The sequence below is a fragment of the Zea mays genome, chromosome 8 (genome assembly GCF_902167145.1).
Source record: "Zea mays cultivar B73 chromosome 8, Zm-B73-REFERENCE-NAM-5.0, whole genome shotgun sequence".
NCBI classification, from domain to species: domain Eukaryota; kingdom Viridiplantae; phylum Streptophyta; class Magnoliopsida; order Poales; family Poaceae; genus Zea; species Zea mays.
In genome coordinates this window covers 140190272-140215316 of record NC_050103.1, presented here as the reverse complement: position 1 = coordinate 140215316, position 25045 = coordinate 140190272, and the positions used below count along the sequence as shown (strand labels likewise).

The window sequence follows — 25045 nt, the reverse complement described above, 5'->3', positions numbered from 1 at the left end:
CTCATGAGTTCCAAAGTAGCAGTTATGTCCACAAGGGAGTCGAACCTTGGTAGCAGGAATTCATCCTTTATGCATGCTTTGTTGGGATCTGTGAAATCTATACACATTCTCCACTTGCCATTTGATTTTTTGACCATGACTGTGTTGGCGAGCCATTCTGGTATGCAACTTCTCTTATCACGCTAGCACTAATTAACCTTTTGACTTTGGCCTTTGCACCTTCGACCGTGTCTTTAGACATCTTTTGAAGCTTCTACTTTCTTGGTTTACTACTTATATCAACATTGAGTGTATGCTCTATTGTGCTTCTATAAACTCCATATAAGTCATTTGCTGACCAGGCAAAGACATCCTTGTTATGAAACAAGAATCTAGTTAAATTGATTTTGAGTCATTGATAGAAAATGAAGCATGTGGCATAAACCATTGGTTATCAAACAGGCTAGTTTTGTTTTTTATTTGTTTTTTTTGTTTTTTTAAAAGAAAAAACGCATTCTTATGAGGAAGACACGGATGAAACCAAATAAATCAGATCCACTGAAGGCAAAAGCTTTCCACTCAATTTAGGCTACTTTTTTTTTTTGAAAACATTCTTATTAGGAAGACACGGATGAAACCAAATAAATCAGATCCACTGAAGGCAAAAGCTTTCCCCTGAATTTTTTGTCCTATATTTTGACAACACAAAATGTACTAGAAATCCTAAAGATACATATCCGGGTGAATAATGGCGAACATAATTGAAGCAAATTCACCAGTAACCACTTTACGAACTGGAAAAATAATTACCACGCTCGCTCATGGGCACAAAAACTAGTGTTGCATTCGCAATACAGAAATGTAGAACCAATTCGACCTAACTCTTTGATTCTGCCATGCGGGCTTTGTACAAGCAGATATAAGCCATGTGCCAATCACCTGTATAGACAAACACTAACTGCGTTAAAAATCGTTCATCACATAATTAATTTAACGTGCAAGACAGTTGCTCACCTCCACCAGAAAGTTTCAAAATGTCTTCATCCTTGCGAATGTTCGGATTGTCATCATCAAACTCGATCCATTTTCCTGATGGTTAATATGGAATTTCAGTAACTAACCTGTATAAAATGAAACAGTTGTTATAGTAAATGAGCTGTAATACTAGTTGACTGACCATCATCTTGCTTAACCCAGCCAACATAGTGGCCAGAGTCTGCACTTCTTCCCTTGTGTGTCAAGACAGCAACCAAATCATAGACGCCAGTTAATTGTTTCTTTGGTAGAGAAGACTCAGCTGCATTTAACACACGAGCAAACCTTTTGGATATTGTATTGCGTATCATCAAAGACAAAGGGTGAAACTTTTTGGGTCCTAAGAATATAATCCCAAGAAATGAAGTTTGACAATAAGGTGTATCATTACAAAATGAGGGCAGAAACAAACAACTTGCCTTTGTCAATGTCCATACTAGACGATTCCCCAGCGCTACTTGATGACTCCTGAAATGAAATGGCCGAATTGCATGACAATGGATTGACGATCCAAATCTGAAAACTTAATGTGACAGGGTTGATCCATTTATTTCTTCACAGCTAGCTAATATATATGATTCAATGATACCCTGGGTACATCACAACCATTACCTCATTTTCTTTTGAGCTGCTAGCTTTCCCATGTACAATCCAAGCTTTGCATTTTCTGCATCTCTCAGCATCTTTACATGCAAATTGAGCATCCAAAATCAATAATGCAACAATGATGTTGGCAACTCAAAACTGAATAGTGAAAAGAGAAAGCACCTGCCGAGGAGCTTTGAGTTTCTTTTTCAGTTCATCAGAGCAAAATTCGTAAACATCCAGTTCCAGTGGGTAATCAACTTTCTGGAAATAAATAAAAAAACACAAAAGAGAATTATTTTAGCCAATAAGGTAAACATGTCTAACACCATAGTAGAGACAAAAATAACAAGATTCCATATAAAATAGACATACTCATAAAATCTTTGTTGTAGAAAGTTGCTATAATCATCAAACCATTGTTCAAAGGAAAGGGAATAAAAGAAGCTAACATACTCGTAAAATCTTCGCCTTTTGGTTTGATTCCCTTTTCCAAAAGAAACGAACGAACTGCACAGTCAAGTACCTAAAGGAAGGAGTATTATGTATTTTTTTTCTGTATAAATGAGGACACTGTATAAACGAGGACACAAGTGAAATGCAAAGATTTAATGGACTTACCTAGGCAGCTCATTTATTCTTGATTCTCTAGTATAAACTGCAGTTCGACCCAGTGTAGGTGAAGCTTTCTCAAGTTCTGTCTTCAAGCCCTGTACAAAGAAAATGTGAACGATTAAGATCTTTCATCTAATGAAAATTCTGAAGGAAGTCTTTAGAAACTAATGTGACAGGGCATGACAAGCAATATTCTATTTTATTCTCCCTTTCCCCTCTAAAATAGAAGGCACAGAACAGCACAAAATGCACAGCACCCAACTCTTTCAATGCATCAATAACAGAAAAGGGTTCTTGGAGGTGCTTGAATGGGCATCATCTTTCATTTTAGGAAAGAATGGGGGAGGCAGGTGATTATTGCAGGTTATTTCTGCAAAAACTAGATTGTCTAACTTCACTTTTACCAATTTGAAGTTTTCAGATATATATACCAGAAAAAAAAACTTGTTATAGAACTTACATGCTTAATTCCCTCATGAAGATGGTTCACATCTTGAGATATATGACACTTAAGGGAATAAACTAATTCTGTCTCCATGCTCTCCTCACCACTTTCTGCACAGTGAACCCTGGAAAAGAACGCATTCATCAACAAATATCACAAGTTCACTGCAAGCAATTCATCTTTGTTACATGCATATCCAGTCTACAAGACGTTATGACAAATACAAAATGGTTATCCATAGAAAGTTAGAAACAGAATGCAAAACCTTTAACAACTATTACTCAATGACAACACTAAAACGATCATAACAGGCTTTACAGACAGAACTACCCGTGTGTTTGATATACAGACATCAAAAGTTAATAGCACTAAGAGTTGCAGTTTATATCATGTCTCTGGACATGCATAGGGAAATCATGTTTATTGTATTCATCTAACAATAAGATAAAGACCAATTATAAACATAAAATAAGATACTGCTGTATGTTGGAACCATCTGTATTCTGTATAAGATGTATAAAAATCATCATTACTTCATTAGTCTTGTTTTAATACAGCAACATTCTCTTAGACGGGTGTCTAAAAGCATATGGCACATCTCACATAATTTGTTGCTGGTTTGAACTGATCCTGTACCATATTTTTCTATAATGATATGCTATTATACACAACTCTCCTGTCTGTTCGAGTAAAAAACAATCACACCGAACTACAAATGTACAACAAAAAGTTATACACACACACACACAAGGGAGGAGAGAGAGAACCTGCTCACGAGATCTATCCCAAATAGTTGCTTCATTGGAAGAACTGCAGATTCACTATAGGAAAAAAAAAAGGAGGCAAATAGTTTTAGGCGAAGTAGCCAAACATTGCCATAAAAATTACAGGGAGTCCACTTTGTAGAATCTAAAAAAGGGACCACAAGATAAATATGATGAATATAAGTGGTGGCAGGGTGAAGTTCCATCAGTTAACGACGAATATGTTACCTTGAATCTGAGGTAAGAGTTTGAGAAAGTGTATACACCAACTGTGTCCAGCATTCTTCTGCATCCTATATTTTTTTTAAAAAAAAGATGAACAGCATTACAGAAATTCAGATAACAAAACACATTTGTAGGTGATTAGAAGGGACCTGTTGCATGTAGACATTATTATGTTGCTGCGCAAATTGCGGGTATTTTTTACGCAGTGTCTGCTCAAAACCATACAAAAACAAAATAATTATCAGTATTATACATAATTTACCCTCATGAGTCATGAGCCCTCAAAATCTTCCAACCAACCAAACTAGATCACATGATTCAATAAGGTAGGACTTCATAAACCATACACAATTAATCATGGCAATACATACTGATGAGAAAATTGAAGTCCATATTTTCTTGAACTATCAAAACAGTTACAGAGTAGTTGAAACAGTAAGCTATGTTCCCTCTGTTCTCAAACAGTAAGCTATGTTCCCTCTGTTCCCCCTAAGGCCTCTGTCACAGCAACGCCGGCGCACAGCTACACGGCGCAGCACGTCGAGCTCTCTGAGCCACGTGCCTGTGCCTACCTTGGCGTAGATGACGAAGAAGTGGACAGCGGTTGGTACCTGGATTCCGGAGCGACGCATCATATGACCGGGCGCCAAGAGTTCTTTGCTGATCTGAACACTGGCGTTCGAGGAACGGTCCGTTTCGGGGACGCGTCGAAGGTAGAGATCAAGGGCGTTGGGTCTATCATCTTCCAAGCCAAGACCGGTGAACAGAGGGTTCTTCATGGCGTCTACTACATTCCGGCGCTGAAGAACTCTATCCTAAGTCTGGGACAGCTTGATGAAGGAGGGTCCAAGGTTGTGATTAACCATGGCGTGCTTCACATTTGGGACAATCATCACCGATTGCTGGCCAAGGTACATCGAGGAAAGAACAGGTTGTACATTTTGCACCTCGAGGCTGCACAACCTATCTGTCTCGCGGCGCGCAAGGATGTTGAGGCATGGCAGTGGCACGAACGTTTCGGCCATCTGAACTTCGATGCACTCCGACGACTCAGCAAGGAGGAGATGGCACGTGGGATGCCGGTGGTCGATCATGTGGAGCAGGTATGTGACACTTGTGTCACCACGAAGCAGAGGCGGCGCTCTTTTCCGGCCGCAGCAGCATATCGTGCCCAGAATCAACTCGAATTGGTGCACGGTGATCTGTGCGGCCCAGTCACGCCAACAACACCGGTGGGCAACCGCTACATCCTGCTGCTCGTCGATGATGCCACCCGTTTTATGTGGGCTGTGTTGCTGCCATCCAAGGACGCAGCGGCAGAAGCAATCAAGAAAATCAAGGCGGCAGCAGAGGTGGAAAGTGGGCGCAAGTTGAAGGTCCTGCGCACCGACAATGGCGGGGAATTCACCGTCGCGGAGTTCGCCGCATACTGCGCCAATGAAGGTATTAAAAGGCATTTCAGTGCTCCTTATTCACCGCAACAGAATGGTGTGGTTGAGCGCAGGAATCAAACTGTGGTGGCCATGGCACGAGCTCTGCTCAAGCAACGCCAGATGCCTTCTCGGTTTTGGGGGGGAGGCTGTGATGACGGCTGTGCATATTCTGAATCGATCTCCAACAAAGGCACTGAAGAATGTAACTCCGTATGAGGCATGGCATGGCCGCGCACCAACAGTTGGCCATCTCAAGGTATTTGGTTGTGTGGCTTATACCCGGCAGCTTACTCAGCTCCAGAAACTTGATGATCGCGGTAAGGCTGGAGTGTTCATTGGCTATGCGGAAGGGGCCAAGGCATATCGTGTATTTGATCCAGTGTCCCAGCGCGTGCGAGTCAGCCGTGATGTGGTATTTGATGAAGGACGTGGCTGGGACTGGGCATCAGCGGCAGCAGGTACTTCAGAGGCAGCATGCAGCGATTTTGTTGTTGAGTTTCCATGGGCAGAAGAGTTTCCTGAAGCAGAAAGTTCAGTGTTACCCTCACCACCTCTTCAGCCACATCCTACATCACCTAGTCTCCCTTTGGTGAGTGCAGGAGAGTCTGCAGCAGAAGCAGAGGAATCCGCAGTGGAGACAGAGGTGCCTGTGTCACCTAGAACGCCTACACCAGCTCCAGCAAGCCCGCAGATAGAGCATGTGACTCCTCTGGAGAATGATAGTGAAAGGGTGGATGCTTATCATGATGGTGAAGAGCTTCGTTATAGGAAGGTCCATGATATTATTGGTAATCAGCCAACCCCTTTGCCGGCACAGAGGTTGTTTGCAGAACTAAACCTCACTCATGCCGGTGAGCCCACAAGCTATGAAGAGGCAAAAGATGATCCAGATTGGCAGGCAGCAATGAAGGAAGAGCTGAGCTCAGTTGAGCGGAATGGGACTTGGGAACTTGTTACTCCTAGTCCAGGTCATCGCCCAATTTCATTGAAGTGGGTGTTTAAATTGAAGAAGGATGAACATGGTGCTGTGATCAGGCACAAGGCAAGACTTGTGGCCCGTGGCTTTGTTCAGAAGGAAGGGATTGACTATGAAGATGCCTTTGCACCAGTTGCAAGAATGGAATCAGTACGTGTTTTACTTGCTCTAGCAGCACAAGAAGGTTGGACAGTACATCACATGGATGTGAAGTCTGCATTTCTGAATGGAGAACTCAAGGAAGAGGTTTATGTTACTCAGCCACCAGGTTTTGCAGTATCAGGAGAGGAGAAGAAAGTGTACAGGCTACACAAGGCTTTGTATGGCCTAAGACAGGCCCCTCGGGCATGGAATGCTAAACTTGATCTGACTCTCAAGCAGATGGGTTTTGAGCAGAATATGTATGAAGCTGCTATGTATAGGAAGGGATCAGGTGACTCCCTACTGGTAATTGGAGTTTATGTTGATGATTTGATCATCACAGGAGTCAATCAGCAGAAGATTGAATCCTTCAAGGCAAAGATGAAGCAAACCTTTGAAATGAGTGATTTGGGTCTTCTGTCTTTCTATCTTGGAATTGAGGTAAGACAATCAGAGGGGAGCATTACCCTGAAGCAAACCCATTATGCTAAGAAGATACTTGAACTTGGTGGTATGGCAGGTTGTAATCCAGCCACTACACCTATGGAAGAAAGGCTGAAATTGAGCAAGGAAAGTACAGCAAAGGAAGTAAATCCAACTCAGTACCGAAGACTGGTTGGCAGCTTGAGATACCTAGTACACACAAGACCAGATTTGGCTTTTGCTGTAGGGTATGTTAGCAGATTCCTGGAGAAGCCAACAACTGAACATCTTCAGGCTGTGAAGAGGATTTTGAGGTACCTGGCTGGTACTCTAGATCATGGGCTATGCTACACCAGAACAACAGGCAAATCATGTTTTGTGGGTTACAGTGATTCAGATTTGGCTGGAGATATTGATTCAAGCAAAAGCACAACTGGATGTTTGTTCTTCCTTGGAACCAGCCTGGTCAGCTGGCAGTCTGTCAAACAGAGAGTTGTTGCTCTGTCTAGCTGCGAGGCTGAATATGTGGCGATGACAACAGCTACAACCCAAGCTTTGTGGTTGTCAAGGCTGTTTGCAGATTTGCTGGGAAGAAAAATTGAAGTGGTGGAACTCAGAGTAGATAATAAGTCTGCTCTGGCTTTGGCAAAGAATCCTGTTTTCCATGACAGGAGCAAGCATATTAGAATCAAGCATCATTTCATCAGAGACTGTGTGGAAGAAGGTAGCATCAAAACAGAATTTATTCCCACTGCAGATCAGCTTGCTGATATACTGACCAAAGCTTTGGGCAAGACCAAGTTGGAAGATATGAGAAGCAGAATTGGGATCAAGGAGATCAAGATCAGTTGAAACAGGCCTTAGGGGGAGAAATGTTGTTATTAAGTCCTGTTTCCTAAGCACTCTCCTAGTTACTTGTGCTAGTTAGTTATAGTCATTAAAGACCTTGAGCAGCTCAACAGGTGTGTGCGGCTGCCAAGGCTCCTATCTGATTAGCTAAGCTCTAATGAGCTGTTATGTAATCAATGTGACTCATCTCATCTTTCTATATAATCAAAGCAATGATGGCTGAGGTTAGTACCTCCGGCAAAACCACTCTGTTTACCTCTAACAGATCACATGATTCAATAAGGTAGGACTTCATAAACCATACACAATTAATCATGGCAATACATACTGATGAGAAAATTGAAGTCCATATTTTCTTGAACTATCAAAACAGTTACAGAGTAGTTGAAACAGTAAGCTATGTTCCCTCTGTTCTCAAATATTAGTTTTAGTTAGAACTCTTATAATCTCCAAGAACTATAAGAATATCAATGATCTTCAATGAGGTCTAACTATATTTTATTAGTAATAAAATGTAATACCATACTGTTGAGTCTATTTAATCACAAAAATAATGATGTGGTCACTATTTTGCATAAACTAATAGTAAAATTTGAGTGCCTGAACAACCAAATGTCATGGCCATTCACATTTTCAAGGGAGTTCCCTTCATCTGACTCGTAGAATTTCAAGGACAACAGTGGTGAAATGGGCTCTTCTGCTCCAGAACTAAGAAAAAATATACTTTACTAACCTAGATACAACAGCTTAATGATGGTGAGCTCACCTGTAAGAATTGTAAAGGTGTAACAGGGCGAACGCTTTGATCAAGATCACCAAAGGTGTTACGAGTAGCAAGAGTCAAATTATGAGAAGCTTGGTCAATGCCATTACCTTTTACAGTATCTGAATAGCTGGACAAGTAGAAAAGAATTATATCAAACACCAAATCAAAAGCCGCTTCAAAATTAATACATATGAAATTTTAGGTTAGACCTTAGCAGCGCTGACTTCAGCTCTGGAACTGAATGCAAACATTGCAATGTGGAATTCATATAGCATGTATTCCCAAGATTGTAAAGACCAGCACTGTGACCCTAAATTATTATAAGGGCAAACTCATTTCAGTAAAGATGATAAATACTAGCAACAAAAAGATATGAAAAGGTAACATCACTGATACAAATCACAGCAACGACAAGATATGATTTCAATATTGCAGCTAATCATGCAAGAAGAGACAATATCTGTCACAAAATAAACAAAATTGCCTTGTAGATGATTGTAACACCCCAAAATCCTATTTTGGGTAAATTAGGAAAAAAAACTCATTTCATGACTTAAATAAATGAGTTTTCAACTAAGAGATTATACGAGAGATTCTTATATGGATTGAGTTACCCTTTTTTTAAACCATATATCTATGATCCATTCTCTGAAAAGAATTAAGAAGTTACATTCCTTTAAAATAGATAAACAATGATGTAAAGAATATTGACAGCAAGGCTGGGCTGAAATTGGTAATAACTGATCCAGGACGGCCATGGGTGTCCCTTGCTATACAAGTTACCAGCAAGGCTAAAAATTTCTTCTCAGTGGCTATGCAAACTGAAATTGGTAATGGGGCGTCTACTGTTTTTGGTCTGGTTGTTGGTTGATGGGACACAGGTTCGTGGACATTGCCCCAAGATTACTCCAGAATCCTAAAGTGGACATTGCCCCAAGATTACTCCAGAATATTCCTAAAAGGAGGGTTAATAAGAGGACTGTCTTGGATGCTCTCTCTAATCAGACTTGGATTTCAGACATACAAGGAGCTCTTACTGTTGGGGTTATATCTGAATACCTCGCTCTATGGGATATTGTCACCTTGGTTCAGCTTAGACCTGAAGTGAATGACACTCATTTTTTTCGTCTCACCGCCAATGGGAAGTATTCAGCAAAGGCAGCCTATGAGGGTCTTTTTCTTGGGTCGACGACTTTTGAGCCGTACCACAGAATTTGGAAAACTTGGGCTCCTCCAAAGACCAAGTTCTTCGTGTGGCTGGTCGCTCAACGAAGGCTTTAGACAGCTGACAGGTTGCAAAAGAGAGGCATGGATCACCCTGCGAGCTGCCCTTTGTGTGATCAGGAGCAGAAACACCTGACCATCTGCTGATTGGCTGTGTGTTCGCCCGGGATTTCTGATTTAAACTACTATCTCAAGTTAATCTCCAAACATGGCCTCTCAGCTTGTTGATGCATCTTTTATGGGCTGGTGGAGATGGCTGGGCTATGTTGCCCTGATACGAGGATACGGATACGCGATACGCCGACACCCCGATACGCTATTTCTCAAAAAACACTGATACGGCGATACACAATATGTATTATAAATAAAATTAAATGCTGAAATAGACCTCAGTCGACCAGTTCAATTTAAGGGCATTAGAAGTTAATGTTCAACAACTTTGACTAAAGTAAACATCTAAGAATGGAACAAGAACAGAGAATGGAACAAGTAGCCATGGGATCTAACAAGAACAGAGAATGGAACACAGAAGTACAGAACTCGCCGCCGGCCATGGGATCTGAGAAGAACAGAGAAGAACGAGAGGAGTTTGAGTCTTTGAGAAGCAAGAAGGGCAGGGCAGACGGCAGATCGCGGCCACAAACCTCGCGATAGCAGACGAGCTGATGAGTGACAACAGAACACGGCCATAGACCTCGTCGAGGCGGACGAGCTGACAACCACAGTGTCAGGGCCTAAGGAGGCCCACGAAGGGACTGCGGCAGCAGCAACCATGGGCCCTCCAAGGGGAATTAGATAAGGATAGTTAGAGATAAGATTAGAAGATTAGTTGAGATTATTTAGGAGATTAGTTGAGATTATCTAGGAAAGTTATCAGTTAGTAGTTTGTTGATGTTAGATTATATATGGTTAGGCCCATGTGGCTAGGCCCATATGGCCCATGTACAAACACTATATAGCTACCCTCTAGGGTTAGCCCTAAGGATATACAATTATTTACCTCTAACATGGTATCAGCCTAGCCTAGGTTTTCCTCCAGCCGCCTGGCAGCCCCTGCTAGGGTTTCTCCAGCCGCCGCCGCCGGGATCTGCCCTGCGCGCCAGGCGGCCGCCGCCCGAAGTCCCTGCGCGCCAGGCCGCGCGCCCCCAGCGCCGCCGCCGGGACCTGCCCCTGCGTGCCTGGTCGCCGCCGCCAGGAGCCCTGCGCGCCAGGCCGCGCCGCCAGCCAACCAAGCGCCGCCCAGGACTCCGCGCCGCCGTCCAGCCCCTGCGCGCCAGGCCGCGCCCGGAGCCAGCCGACCGAGCGCCGCCCAGGGATCTGCGCCGCCGTCTGCGTCCGGCCGTCCGGCTGTGCTTCCGCGCCAGGCGGCCGCCGCCAGGAGTCCCTGCGCGCCAGGCCGCGCCTCCAGCCTGCCGTCCGCGCGCCGCCCCTGCACGCCAGCGACCCTCCCATGGCTGGCGAGCAGCCTCCTCTGTCCCCCTCCACTTTCCCTCCCCTCTCCTCCTGGGCGCGGGCTGTCTCCCCTGGCAGGCCCGCCGTCGCCGCCTCTCCTGCCGCTGCTGCAGCCACCGTGCGTGGGCGTGCCCCCCTGGCCCCTCCCCACCCCCTCCCAGCCGCCGCCGCTGTCTCCCCTGCAGGTGCGCAGGCGCTGGTGGCAGGGGCGTGGGGGTCCGTGCCCGCCTCCCCTGCGCTCGGGCCGACGTGGGGGGACGGGCCCACCGCCGCCGGTGGGGCCCTCACCGCTGCGCGCACCGCCTCGGCCCTTGCGGCTGTGGCGGATGCAGTTCCCGCGAGGGTTGCCGGTCCGGAGGACCCTCCCCCGCCAATTCCCCCGTCGTTGGTCGTTGATCCGCCTCCGGTCGTCGATCAGCCACCTCCTCCACTGATCACCCACCAGGGATACACCGCCGCCGCTCTCACTGCTGCCCGTGCGGAGCACGCGGCACGACAGGCCCGCTTGCGGGAAGCGGCCCTCGTATGGGAGCGTGAGCGTGAGGCCGCCGACGCTATCGCTGCTCAGATTGCCGCGGCGGAACAGCTCCTTGCCTCGCCTGCGACCCACGACGGCGGGGTCACCTCCTCTGACACCATGGGCGGCGTGTACGGGGTCCCGACCGCACCGACCGTCGGAACCGGGCCCCGCACCATCCCCACGGTGCTCTGGCATGACCCGGCTGACCCGCTAGTGGCTCAGCTCCACCTTCAGGCTGGGAGTGTCCAGAACATTCGCCTGATGGTTCCTGTCGTCCTGGAGCCCGAGTCGCCGTCCTACGCACGCTGGCGGGACTTACTCCTCCTCACCCTTCGTCGCTACGCTCTGGACGACCACGTCCTCTGCGACCCCACCGGCATGGCGCCGACTGCCGCGTGGGTGCGCCTTGACAGCATCGTACTCACCTGGATCGTGGGGACGATCTCCGTTGACCTCCACAGCCTCCTCCGGAACCTTCCTCACGCTCGGGCTGTTTGGCTTGCCATCGAGGGCCAGTTCATGGGCAACGCCGAGGCCCGGGCTCTCCGCCTCGACGCTGCTTTTCGCACCTTCGTCCAGGGGGACCTCAGTGTCAGTGTGTACTGCCGCAAGATGAAGACCATGGCGGACTCTCTTGGCGATCTGGGTTGCCCCGTGGAGGACCGCATCCTAGTCCTCAACGTCCTCCGCGGCCTCGGCGATCGCTACACCCACCTCCGGTCGTTGATCATGCGCCAGCGCCCCTTTCCTACCTTCCTCCAGGTTCGCGACGACCTCGCCCTGGAGGAGATCACTCTGGGCGCTCAGGCTGCATCGATCTCCGGCACGGGGTCCTCGTCCTCTTCGACAGCACTGGCGGCTTTCACCCCGACCCGTCCTCCTACTCCGTCACAGTCTGCCCTTGGCCCTCGCCCTCCCGGGCCGAGCATGGGCGGCGGGGGTCGAGGTGGCGGAGGCGGGGGCGGTGGTGGTCGTCGCCGCCGTGGTGGCCGCGGTGGTGGTTCCGGGGGTGGTGCCCGTGGCCACGCCCCGACGCCGGGACCCCAGCAGGGTGCGCCTTGGCCCACTTTTCACCACCCGTGGTCAGGGCGCATCTCCATGTGGCCGTTCCAGGGGCCAGGCTCTGAGGCTCGGCCCCCGGCGGCCATGTTCGCTGGTGCGCAGCCAGGGTTCGCCTTCGCCTCCCCGTCACCATGGACCTCGACACCTGCCGCTTCGTCGTGGCCCACGCCACCGGCTACTCCTCCGTCCGGGCTGGTTGGTTGGGACACGGCCACCCTGGCTGCCTTTCAGACTCCTACTCTGACTCCGCCGATGGGTCCCGAGTGGATCGCGGACACCGGTGCTACCTACCACACCACCCCCGACCCTGGTATACTCACCTCTGTTCGCCCTCCTTCTTCCTCTCTCCCTTCGTCCATCATGGTGGCGAATGGCTCATGTCTTCCTGTCACATCTGAGGAGGCCCCTGCCACCAGCGCCTGCGCACCTGCAGATGTGACAGCACCGGCCCCCTCTACACCCTTCGGCTTCCGCACGCCACATCTTCTTCGTCTTCGTCACCTGACACAGCTGCTGTTTTTGCTGTCGCCACGTCTTCTACCACCTGGCATCGTCGCCTTGGTCACCCCGGACGCGATGCCTTGATGCAGCTTACTCGTAGTGCCACTATCCCATGTACTAGATCCCATGATGAGCATCTTTGTCATGCGTGCCAGTTAGGCCGCCATGTTCGTCTTCCTTTTTCTTCTTCTTCCTCTCATGCTACTCATGCTTTTGATCTTGTACACTGCGATTTGTGGACTTCACCCATTACCAGTATGTCAGGCTACAAATACTATCTTGTGGTGCTTGATGATTTTTCTCATTATGTGTGGACTTTTCCTTTGCGTGCCAAGTCTGAGACTTTCCCCGCCCTCCGCCACTTCTTCGCCTGGGTGTCCACTCAGTTCGGCCTCACCATTAAGGCCGTTCAGTGTGACAATGGTCGGGAGTTCGATAACTCCACCTCCCGCGACTTCTTTCTCTCCCACGGGATGCAGTTGCGGATGTCTTGCCCGTATACCTCCTCCCAGAACGGCAAGGCTGAGCGCATGATCCGCACGACCAACGACACCATCCGCACTCTTCTTCTCCAGGCGCACCTTCCGGCATGTTTCTGGGCCGAGGCCCTCCACACCTCTACCTACCTCCTGAACCGTCTCCCTTCCACTGCGTGTCCGGCCCCCACTCCTCACCAGGCACTCTTCGGTACCCCTCCGCGCTATGACCACCTCCGTGTCTTCGGGTGTGCTTGCTACCCGAACACCACTGCCACTGCTCCTCACAAACTAGCACCCCGTTCCACCCTCTGTGTGTTTCTCGGGTACTCCCCGGACCACAAAGGCTACCGCTGCTTTGACCTCTGCTCTCGTCGGGTCCTCATCTCTCGCCATGTGGTGTTTGATGAGTCCGTATTTCCCTACTCCTCCACCACCACACCACCCTCCTCCGACCCTGACCTTGACCCTTTCACTCTCTTTCCGACTGACACGGTGGTCGAGCCACCTCTCCTTCCTCTCTCTGCAGGTACTCGCTCACCACCTGTCGGTCCTACCCCCGGCCCGGTACCTTGCTCGGGTCCGGTGGTGTCGCCTACGGTGCTGTCGCCTCTCCGCGGAGCCCCGTCTCCGATCGCCCCCGGGCCGAGCGAGGGTGGTGGGACTGCACCGCCTACGGGGCCATCGGTTCTGACCCCTCCGGCCCGCTTCGCCCAGCCGGTGCGGGTCTACCAGCGCCGGCTGCCGCCGCCGGGGTTCGCACCTCCACCGTCGCCGCCCCTGCCGCTGTCAACGCCGGTGGCCCAGTCCCCGCCAGGGACACCCACACCTCCGCCTCGGCCACCCGCGGCCCGTGTCGAGACGCCGGTGTACCACCCACCGCTCCTTCACCGCGACCCGCGGCACGTCCACCCGATGGTGACACGGCACGCGGCTGGTACCCTGCCGCCCCGTGTCCTGGCGGCCACGACCGCAGACTCGCAGATTTCTCCGGTACCCTCCTCCGTTCGCACCGCCCTGCTGGACCCCCACTGGCGTCGAGCGATGGAGGAGGAGTACGCGGCGCTCGTCGCCAACCAGACGTGGGATCTGGTGCCTCGTCCGCCCGGCACCAACGTCGTCACCGGCAAGTGGATCTGGACGCACAAGCGGCGGGCCGATGGTACCCTGGAGCGGTACAAGGCTCGCTGGGTTCTTCGGGGCTTCACTCAGCGCCCCGGAGTCGATTACGATGAGACCTTCAGCCCGGTTGTGAAGCCGGCCACCGTCCGCACGGTGCTATCGCTGGCCCTTGCTCGCTCCTGGCCAGTTCACCAGCTCGACGTCAAGAACGCCTTCCTGCACGGCGCTCTCACCGAGACCGTCTACTGCTGTCAGCCAGCGGGGTTCGTCGACTCCTCTCGCCCTACCATGGTCTGCCGCCTCAACAGGTCCCTCTACGGCCTCAAGCAGGCCCCCCGGGCGTGGCACTCCAGACTGGCTACGTTTCTGGTGACACTGGGCTTCGTGGAGGCCAAGTCAGACACGTCTCTGTTCATCCACCATCATGGAGCAGAGACTGCCTACTTGCTCCTCTACGTGGATGACATTGTCCTCACCGCCTCCAGTCAGTCACTTCTTCGCCGCCTCGTCGACGCACTTCAGCGGGAGTTTCCGGTCAAGGATCTGGGTGTGCTTCACCATTTCCTGGGGGTCACTGCTGAGCCTCGCCCCTCAGGACTCCTACTTCACCAGCGGCAGTACACTCTTGACATTCTGGAGCGGGCCAAGATGATTGACTGCAAGTCCTGCTCTACCCCAGTCGACACGCAGGTGAAGCTCTCTGAGGCCATGGGTGACCCAGTCGAGGACCCCACCGGGTACAGGAGTCTTGTCGGTGCCCTTCAGTACCTCACCTTCACTCGGCCGGACATCTCCTACGCTGTGCAACAGGTCTGTCTCCATATGCACGACCCCCGAGAGCCCCACCTCGCGGCTCTCAAGCGCCTCCTCCGCTACCTCCGGGGCACTGTCGACTACGGGCTGCTTCTTCACCGGTCTACCTCCTCCGAGCTGGTCGTCTACACCGACGCTGACTGGGCTGGGTGCCCGGACACTCGGCGCTCCACCTCCGGCTACGCCGTCTTCTTAGGCGGTAACCTGGTGTCCTGGTCGTCGAAGCGCCAGCCGGTCGTCTCCCGCTCGAGCGCTGAGGCGGAGTACCGTGCCGTGGCCAACGGCGTGGCGGAGGCTGCGTGGCTCCGGCAGCTCCTCGCCGAGCTCCACAGTCCCCTCTCCAGGAGCACGTTGGTCTACTGCGACAACGTCAGCGCCGTCTACCTCTCCACCAACCCGGTGCAGCACCAGCGGACCAAGCATGTGGAGATCGATCTACACTTCGTCCGAGATCTGGTCGCCGTCGGTGATGTTCGGGTCCTCCACGTCCCGACCACCTCCCAGTTTGCCGACATCTTCACCAAGGGTCTCCCGTCCTCGACCTTCGCCGAGTTTCGCTCCAGCCTCAACATCAGTAGTGGCTAGTTGAGTTTGTGGGGGGATCCTAGTGTGTGATGTACTTCTTCTTTTTGGATCCAGTCTGTAAACTCCGCTGCGACGGATGTTTAGACTGCAGGGGGGTGTTAGATTATATGTGGTTAGGCCCATGTGGCTAGGCCCATATGGCCCATGTACAAACACTATATAGCTACCCTCTAGGGTTAGCCCTAAGGATATACAATTATTTACCTCTAACAGTTGAGAGTTTTTAGGAGAGTTTTAAAGAGATAAGGATCTCTAGCTAGATAGGGGCGGCCAGCCGGCCTATTTATGTAATCAATGGATGAGAAATAAAACAGGCAAGAATTATAAGGGAGAAACCCTCCTCTTGCTCAGCAATGGGCAGAGGCCCCCGGCCGACGTTCCTGTCCATCGATACCCCTCTCCAATCCCTCACCGATCTAGCGACCATAACACACAGATCTGCGGCGGCGGCTGGCGGCGCGCATACAGGAGACGCAGAGGCTTCATCTGCGGGCCTTTGGCTGCCCTACAGTATCACGTGCACTGTATACGGAGGTAGGGATATAATGTATCTCGCAGGTGTCGAGAGAGGTGTCCAGGAGTATCCGTCTTTTTTTATTTGTTTAAATCCACAAAAAATTCCGATACATCTTAGATATGTATCCGGAAGTATCCGTATCTGATACGGTGTCCGACACCGGTACGTGAGTTTTGTGAAGTATCCTCGCATCATAGTGGTTGGGCAATCAAATACATGGAGTGGCAGGGGAAGCAGTAAACTCCCTGGTAATTTTAGGAGCATGGACTCTGTGGAAACATCGGAATAGCTATGTCTTCGACAGAAACAGACCTAATGTGGATCTTGCTACTATTAGGATGGTTGATCAATAGCAAGAGAAGTGGGAGTTGGCTGGGGCAAGAAAGCTATCATTGCTAACTAGTCACATCCCGAGTTTGTAGGCTTTGTGTTAGAGTTTGTAGCTTTGGGTGTTTTATTCATGGATGAGTATTAGTATGCCTGTACTTGGCCCCCGTGAGGTGGATGTTTTGTATTATCTCTGTTTTTCTTCTCAATGGATTGATACACTGCGTTTTTCAAGAAAAAAATGATGTAGAGAATATTGACACTTGTTATTTGTGCTTCTAAATTTGGCTACATACTCAAAATAGTGTTAAAACAAAACATGTGTGCATCACATATTTGAAACATTTGCTTAAGTAAATAAAACAATTAATATATATATAATATATACTGTGCATTCATGTCGATACTTTGGTTATTGCATTTAGATTAGAATTTGAAACCCAGATTTGAATTCTAATTTGGAATGAGAATAGAAAACAAAAGGATGAAAAAAAGGGAATTAGAAAAAGAGAAACCTCACCTGCTCGGCCTAACCAACCAGCCTATTGCCACTTCACCCAACCCACCAGGTGGCCCAACCTTGCCTCGCGCGCGCCGGCACCGATAGGCAGACCTCGTGCGACAGCTTCATACCACATCCGCGCGCCCGCACCACTCACTTCTGTGTGGGCCCCTTTTGTCAGCACCATCCTTAACCAAACCGTAACAAATTCCATCATTCGCGGCGGACGTTGCAAACAGAATCGCCGTGCGACCTCCCTCAATCGAGTGCCCCACGGTTGGGTCTCTGTCGTGCATATAAAGCCAGGCATCGTCGACCACTGGACCACGTCATCGAGCCCCTACGCCATATCGTCAAAACAAATCGAGCCGAGAGCAGAGATCGAGGAGGAAAGAGCCACTGCACGGACACGGGGTATCTCACTGTCGCCCGGGCCTCAAAGTACAGGCTGGGCGGATCTCCGTGGCACGCTGATGATGCCCAACTCTGCACCGTGCGGGGCTACGATCGATCTGCGAGGAATCACACTCCATTGATTGGGCGGAGCCGCCATGCCGCAGTGCGCCATGGAACCTCGCCTCCATCGTCGTTCGGAATGCGAGTGCGGGCCTAAGCGCTTCATTACGTTCACTGGGTGGTGGTCGTGGCCGCACCCAGGTGGATTTGCGACAAGAACACTGGCGAATTTCTCGCCGTGGTGGGGAAGTCGCCATGGGACCGCTTCAGTTCGTGGGCAGCATGGTCATCGCCATATTCTTCATTAAGAAGTGTGCCATAACATTTGCTTTCCTGTCCTATTTCTCTTGCATCGAGTAGATTCGAGCTTGGCTCCACCGGCAAGAGCGTCGTCACGGGCAGGAGGCGCCGGCGGCACTGTTCGTTGAGAGGAAGGAGATGGAAGGAGATGCGACCGGTGTCGTTGATCTTGTAGCAAACGGATTGGATTAGAAACCCGAATACCCCTTCATGTAATTAAATCCTACACGTCAGATTCGATCGGACGTCTGGCGGTAGCTGCTGGCGTGGTGGCCTCGCAGGCCGTGGATCCCTGATCCAGTGGCGTTGAGTGCATATCGGTTGGGTATAACCTAAGATCTAATATGAACCGTCTGTTGGTGATCCATCGGCTAGAATGAGCTAATACCCCTTCGCTGAGTTTGTTTTTAAAAGAGACTATGCACTTTCGCATATTAAACCTGTTGTCCCTCCACCGTAGGGAGACTTCGCACTTAAGTCCCTAGAACTAACAGATAAACCCCTAGAACTTATATCTCAGTATAAAATTAATATTAAATAGCTCTAAAACTTCCTTAGTCCATAACTTTTGTGATTTAACACCAAATTGGTTTGTTCCAATTGTGTTAGCTTCGTAATAAAATTGTCTATGCAGTAACAACATTATTTTTACCATGTCACATGTTTTTATAATTAGATATTTATTTAACCTATGTTTAGTAGATTAATCTTTCTAATCAAAGTTAATCTATGTATAACTATAACCTGACTAAAATATAATCTCTACTCAAGTTATAACCTAGATTAAAGTTCAATTAATTTATTTCCTCAGGATATCTTTTCTCACATAATTTATAGTTCAATACTTAATCACCTAAAACTTCATAAAACCATATCTTTTTAACCATAACTTTGATCTTAGTAGTTCTCGAACCTACGATCTCGTAGCAACGCGTAGAATAGTCCTACGCGGTTTGTTCTTATGCTTTGGTGTAATGTTATCATAGTCATTATTTGTTTATTTATATGTATTGATGTTTTGTTAATCACCGTGGCACTGTTAGGTTAAGCTGATGGGACCTAATAGGTTACCTAGTTTTGTCCACCCTATACCTTGCATACAAATGAATTATTGGATAGTCTTGCTAGTGCTCTACCTGATTTTGGGCTAATGATACTTATGATTTATGACCATGTTCCATTCTGATTTATTATTGTTGGTTATTTGCATGATAAGATCATTTGGTTAATTGGGTAGAATGGGACGCCCTTGGTCAATTAATTAAGAAAGCTAGTGTGGGTTAAATCCTTTCCTGAAAGAGGCAAGCAGGGTGTGGGAAGCTGCCGGTATAGGAAGGTTTTCGGGTCGATCTGTCTGTGATAGCTTTTCGAACGAGAGATTCCTATATTGCCCCTTCTGCCTGAATCTGCAGCAAGTTCTCTCATGCTAGTGGAACTTTGGAAAGGCCTCGTAGTGAGCTCTTGCCTACTCACCTTGGTAACGTTTAAGGGTTTACGTAACCCGAGGCAAATAAGGGATCACGACTTGTGGGTAAAGATGGGCAACCTCTGCAGAGTGTTAAACCGGTATACCAGTGGTGCTCACGATCATGAGCGGCTCGGACCCTCACATGGGTAATTTATAGAATTAAATTTAACCTGTCATACATTACATTACATTGCGTTGTGGGATTCTTATTCATCATTATGATCAATTATTTAATTGGGATGGTATCTACTTACACTTAGTAATTTATTTAATTGGGATGGTATCTACTTACACTTAGTAATTGCTAATAAAATTTTGATCAACTTATTAAAAGCAATGCTCAGCCATAACCATTTTTCTTGGTAAGCCTTACACTTGAGCCCCCACCATAAGCGAGCTCAATCACACTTTTTCCCCACTTGTTGAGCGATAAACGTATGTGAATTCACCCTACCTATAATTACACCAGGTCAGTAACAGGTACCGCAAGATGAGCATGAAGGATGCTACGATGAGTTTGAAAAGGTCTAGGTCGTCGTCTCCCAGTCAACTATAGTTGCGAAGGAACGTTGTCGCCATATGGTGTATTATATTTAGCTATTTTGTACATAACTTTTATTATATAATAAAGATGTGACATTGATTTCTGTACCATAAGTCATCATATGTGTGAGACTTGATTCTAACACACATTAAAAAACCATGTTACTAGTTAAAGAATATGGTTTCAAGTTACCATCGCCCAATGCCATTAAAACACACAAAGCTTATGCTCCCATTTCATGTATGAGCACAGAAAGCATACTGTTGTGACGTGTACACGTAATCAGCTACGATTAGCAAATTAATCATTCATTCTTTAACAGATAAGGTAGGATCAGGGTGTCTTTGTGGCTAAATTCTCGATAGCCAATTTTTTTCTTCCTCTTTGTGTATTTGTTTTGTTTGTTTTTTCTCTCGATCCTCTACTTGTTTCCTCCTTTTTCTCTATTTAATAAAATCGTGTTGTAGGGGTTTTTTCTACAGCCTTTTCCCTTCAAAAAAATCATATCACTGCGCTGTCTCCAAAACTTGGACAGGGCAAAATCAAAAAAAAAACTAACAAACTAAGAATAGGCAGCACATGCACAGAATGATGTCCGGTATGTACCAGTGCAACCACTTGCTCTTCTTCTGGTAGATCCTCAACAAACAGCGGACCTTTCTCTGGAGCTTTAACAATCTCATCAGCTGTGCCTATCATCATTAACTTTTGGCCCTATAGAGCGCATTTCAAATTCAGTTCTGATTTGAGGCAACATACTACAGCATTTGAGCACTTTATTCAACAAAATATGAGCACGGAAAATAAGTCAAGCATCTCACATCTTTCACTCCCAAAGTAGACCAATCTGCATCATCCTGTATTATGCAGAGCAAATACGTCATCCAGTTATTACAATGTATGCATGCCCAATACACAAATGAATCTATAAGCACTCAACAAAATAGTTTACCTTCAATAATCCACCCTTCACCATAATTTTTTGGCGTTCAGGTGGCACACCAGTTAGTGTGTATAGCTGACTCTTCAAAACAATCGGAGGCTGGCTAGTGTCAATCTCTATGCCTGGAAAGACCTCCTTCTGCCATTTCACGTTTACTGGAGATCATTCAAAAAACATAGTTATAGTATGAAAAAAAAATATGTCTGCGCAACATGGAACTAATATTATGAAGCAGGCCATAATACCAAATTCTGGTGTTAAAACAAAAGCTTATCCCCAGTAATTAGGATGGATAAAATTCTCTTCCTTCTAGGATTTGTAAATAAATTAAGACAACTTGTGAAGAAAATCAACAAGAAGTTTCATGCGAAATGATTTATTCAGCACTGTAGCAAAACAAAGAGCTAAGAATGGCAAATATTGCACCAGAATTATTCATATAGCATGATCCAGATAACAATATATGGAAGGAAGCAAAAGAATAAGAGCAATGAACTCTTATGGACAGATGCAATACTATATAACAGAATTCTACACACAATTGCACATCAAGTGAGTAAAGAACTTCAGCTTGCAAAAATGAATGTAAAACTTACTGGTTTTCAACTTTTATATAATAAATTAATAATGGAATTCGTAATTGTGTGAAGGTGGAGCAAGGAGCATTATACATTTAAAACATAAACAATCCACACTGCAAAAAAAGGAACAGGTTTGCAATTCAGCCTATGTTTGCTATAGATGTTTTATATTCTCTAGGATTTATCACATTCAGTATCATAGTTAGTGATGGCAATTTAACCGGCAGACCCGAAACCCGACAAATACCCGACCCAGCGGTTGCGGGTAAGCGTAAAGATTTTGAACCACGAGTGCACCCGCACCCAATCCGAAGTTTCGCGAGTGTGGGTGTCATGGTGTGGGTTCCTATTTTAACCAACGAGTGACAGTACCCAACCCAAAATTTGGTTCAGTCTTATGTCGTCTATATCAGGTGACAAAAAGCAAATGCATGTTCACCTCCATAAGCCAAATATAACCAACCATACAGCAAATCAGCAATAAGTCACAGCATGTCCCACACTAAAAGGCAAAAAATAGAAACACAAACAATGAAAACAAGGTTTAAGTTTGTTGATTTGTTGGTATTATACAATATCAAAGCAAGTCAGGAGTACCTCAGACTTATGTCGTCTATATCTCCATTTTGGATGTGAGGCAGAAACCATTGTCATAAGTGGTGATGCGTTTAACACTTAGATTAAGCAACAAACATCAAGGAATATGGGCAATTAGGCACACAACTTTGCATGGTCCTAGCCGAAATTAGGTCCCTCCAAGCACTATGGATAAAAAAACAATTTGCAAAAGGGGACACAACACATACAATTATTGTAGCTTAGTATCTATAGTCGCTCTGCCATTAAGTGATCAGACTCAGGCCATGGACCCAAAAGACACCAGAGCACGCATTGGCAAGCAGCAAAAGCAAATGCAGAAAGGGAGCCTGGAGCGCGATGTAGCGCCTCAGCATGGAATCTGGCATACAGAACCAAATCCTATGTTCCCAAGCGAACTTCCAAGAACCACCAAAACAATCCCGAAGCAACCCGCGACGCTACGGCACCACAACCGCAATCATATCCCCGTACTTCCCCCTCAGTAGAGACAAATCGAACCGAGCACATGCCCCCCCCCCCCCCCCCCCAACCCCCGCCACGGGCGCACACTGAGCACATATTAGTAGGAGGATTCGAGCCCCAGAACCGGAGGATGCGGGGGCGAAAATATAGATAATGCGGCGCTAAAATCGACACCCCGGTGCGGGAACGAAAGGCGAAAGGGGAGGAGTGGAGAGAGGAGCTAACCGGTCGGCATGGCGGGGGTGCAAGACGTGTGGAAACGAGGTTTACTTGGGGGGAGGAAGGGGGCAGCACAGGGCTGGAAAAAAAATGCTCAGCAGAACTCGAAACGGCTCGGCTCACAATGGATTACGAGGCTCGAGCGAGCCAAGGCAGGCGAACCAACTCGCTTTGGCTCACGAGACGACTCTGACACAAAAATAATCAAACTACACAATAACGATATATATTACGATATATATTGGATAATCTCTACTATACTTAAAGCAGTAATTTCACGGTCGTCATACGTCATCTTTTTACAAAAAAATAACTACATTTCTTCCAAATCCAAATCAACTTAAAGCACCAGTTTCAATCTTTTTACAAAAAAATATATACATTTCTTCCAAATAAATTGATCGTAAAATGTTAAAAAGCGGTGCTGGAGGCGACGTTTGAACTCATATACTGATTGATAGAAGAAGGGTGAAAGACACTAGGCAAAGCTATCTAACCAATAGAACAGCATGCTCAGGTGTTTATAATATTGAATATAAATTGTACATATGTATATTTTTTTGTAAAATAAAAAATAATTGTGTCGAGCCAGGCCAGGCCTACGGCCCAAGCACCGCACGACGCTTGTGCCGGGTTGGTCCAGACACGGCTCATTTGGCCATCTATACCTCCGCACGATAATGATGGTCCACGCCCCAGTTGTCACCGTCTCGTTCGTCATTCTACTTCTTTTCTCTCTCCCCTCATGTCTCCACCTCCGCGCCACCTCATTCTCGATAGAGGGCGTAAGAGCATGCGCCTCCTCCCTGTATTCGTCTGACACCAGCCCCGACATCGACTCGCGCAGTGTCTATTGCACGTCCACGAGGACGTTTCACATCATGCGTGCATCATCGTTTTCATCGTCGTCGGACGTCCCGTTCATCTTCCCGGCCTTCGCCATGCTCTTCCTCCCCAACCTACTGCCCCCGCCCACGGTCGCAGCCGCGAGCCGACCGACGCTCGTCGACGCGGGTACGGCGCAAGTCAGTCATGCTCCTGGCCTTTCTCCGTGCGTGCCGTTGAGGAGGACATGATGACGCTTGTCACGCTTAGGTTATCTTAGCGATGAGGAGTCCAGGTCTGACATATTGGACAACCAAGGCACGTAGCGTGGCAGCAGTCGGCATATGCTACGGAGTTGGTGGTGGTGTTGTGTCGCTTCGGCGGGTCCAGGGCTGGGAAGACACTCGCATTCTCTCGCCCTTCTCGGATTGACACCTGGTGCGGGTGTCTCTCGGTTTGGAGCTGCTCCGGCTGGGCTTCTTTCTCTGCTTGCGTGCTCTCTCTCCCTATATATCTAGCGGTATACTACCTATGTCGCATCTAGATGCCTAGGTCTTGGTCGTGTCCTTCTCCGGCAACGAACATGTATGTTCGCCTCTTCCCTTCCCCTCCTGCTCTACGAAACCTTGGAAGTGAGGGAGACGAGGGATGGGGTCTCTGATTTGCTGCCTATGGTACCCGTGCGTTCATAAAAAAATATTATGCGAAGAGCGGAGACAATCAATAAAAAATATTAAGATCTTTTTGGTGGATAATTTACGTGGGTATTGTTGCGACGCTACCTCACCCAGAGGGCCTCCACACCGACTTGGAATCCTTGTGGGTTACTTTGTACTAAGTGTATTTTGTGAAAGCCTCATAGTGGATCCCTGGCCATTCACCTTGGAAGAGAATACGAGTCCGATCAACCTAGGCTAGAGGGGATACACGGCTTGTGGTTAAAGTTTTACCACCTCTGCAAAGTGTAAAACTGATATATTAGTCATGCTCATGGTTAATAGCGACCTGAACCCTCACATGATAATTGAACTTGAAGATGGAAATAAATCGTGATCAGATTTTATTTAAGCGGTATGCTTAAGTGGTTCGCTCAAGAGGTTGAGCTTCATGTTGATGGTATTTTCTCAAGTGGTTTGAGCTTATGCTGATTATCAATTATTCTTAATTGGGTTTGGTATATACTTATACCTAGTAATCAGGTGTTGATAATAAAAGGTTGGCCAGCTAAAATGCTAACCGCATTAAACCTTAAGCCTTACCTTGTTAACCTGACATCTTCACCCACTTACTGAGCTCTCACCGTAAGTGTG

At 47.7% G+C, this 25045-nt stretch overlaps 1 pseudogene across 1 annotated transcript; it reads right to left on the bottom strand.

Annotated features, from left to right (window-relative positions):
- Positions 1-611: 611 nt before the first annotated feature.
- On the bottom strand, positions 612-23044 carry LOC103635995 (ubiquitin carboxyl-terminal hydrolase 6-like; annotated as a pseudogene). The gene is made up of 18 exons (XR_002266045.2): positions 22917-23044; positions 21058-21203; positions 20927-20962; positions 20712-20819; positions 8446-8546; positions 8237-8363; positions 3798-3857; positions 3652-3716; positions 3427-3480; positions 2675-2783; positions 2221-2309; positions 2056-2125; positions 1783-1863; positions 1627-1697; positions 1434-1482; positions 1157-1276; positions 994-1068; positions 612-918 (listed from the first exon to the last, which is right to left on the bottom strand). The product of XR_002266045.2 is annotated as a ubiquitin carboxyl-terminal hydrolase 6-like (transcript).
- Between the last annotated feature and the right edge of the window lie 2001 nt (positions 23045-25045).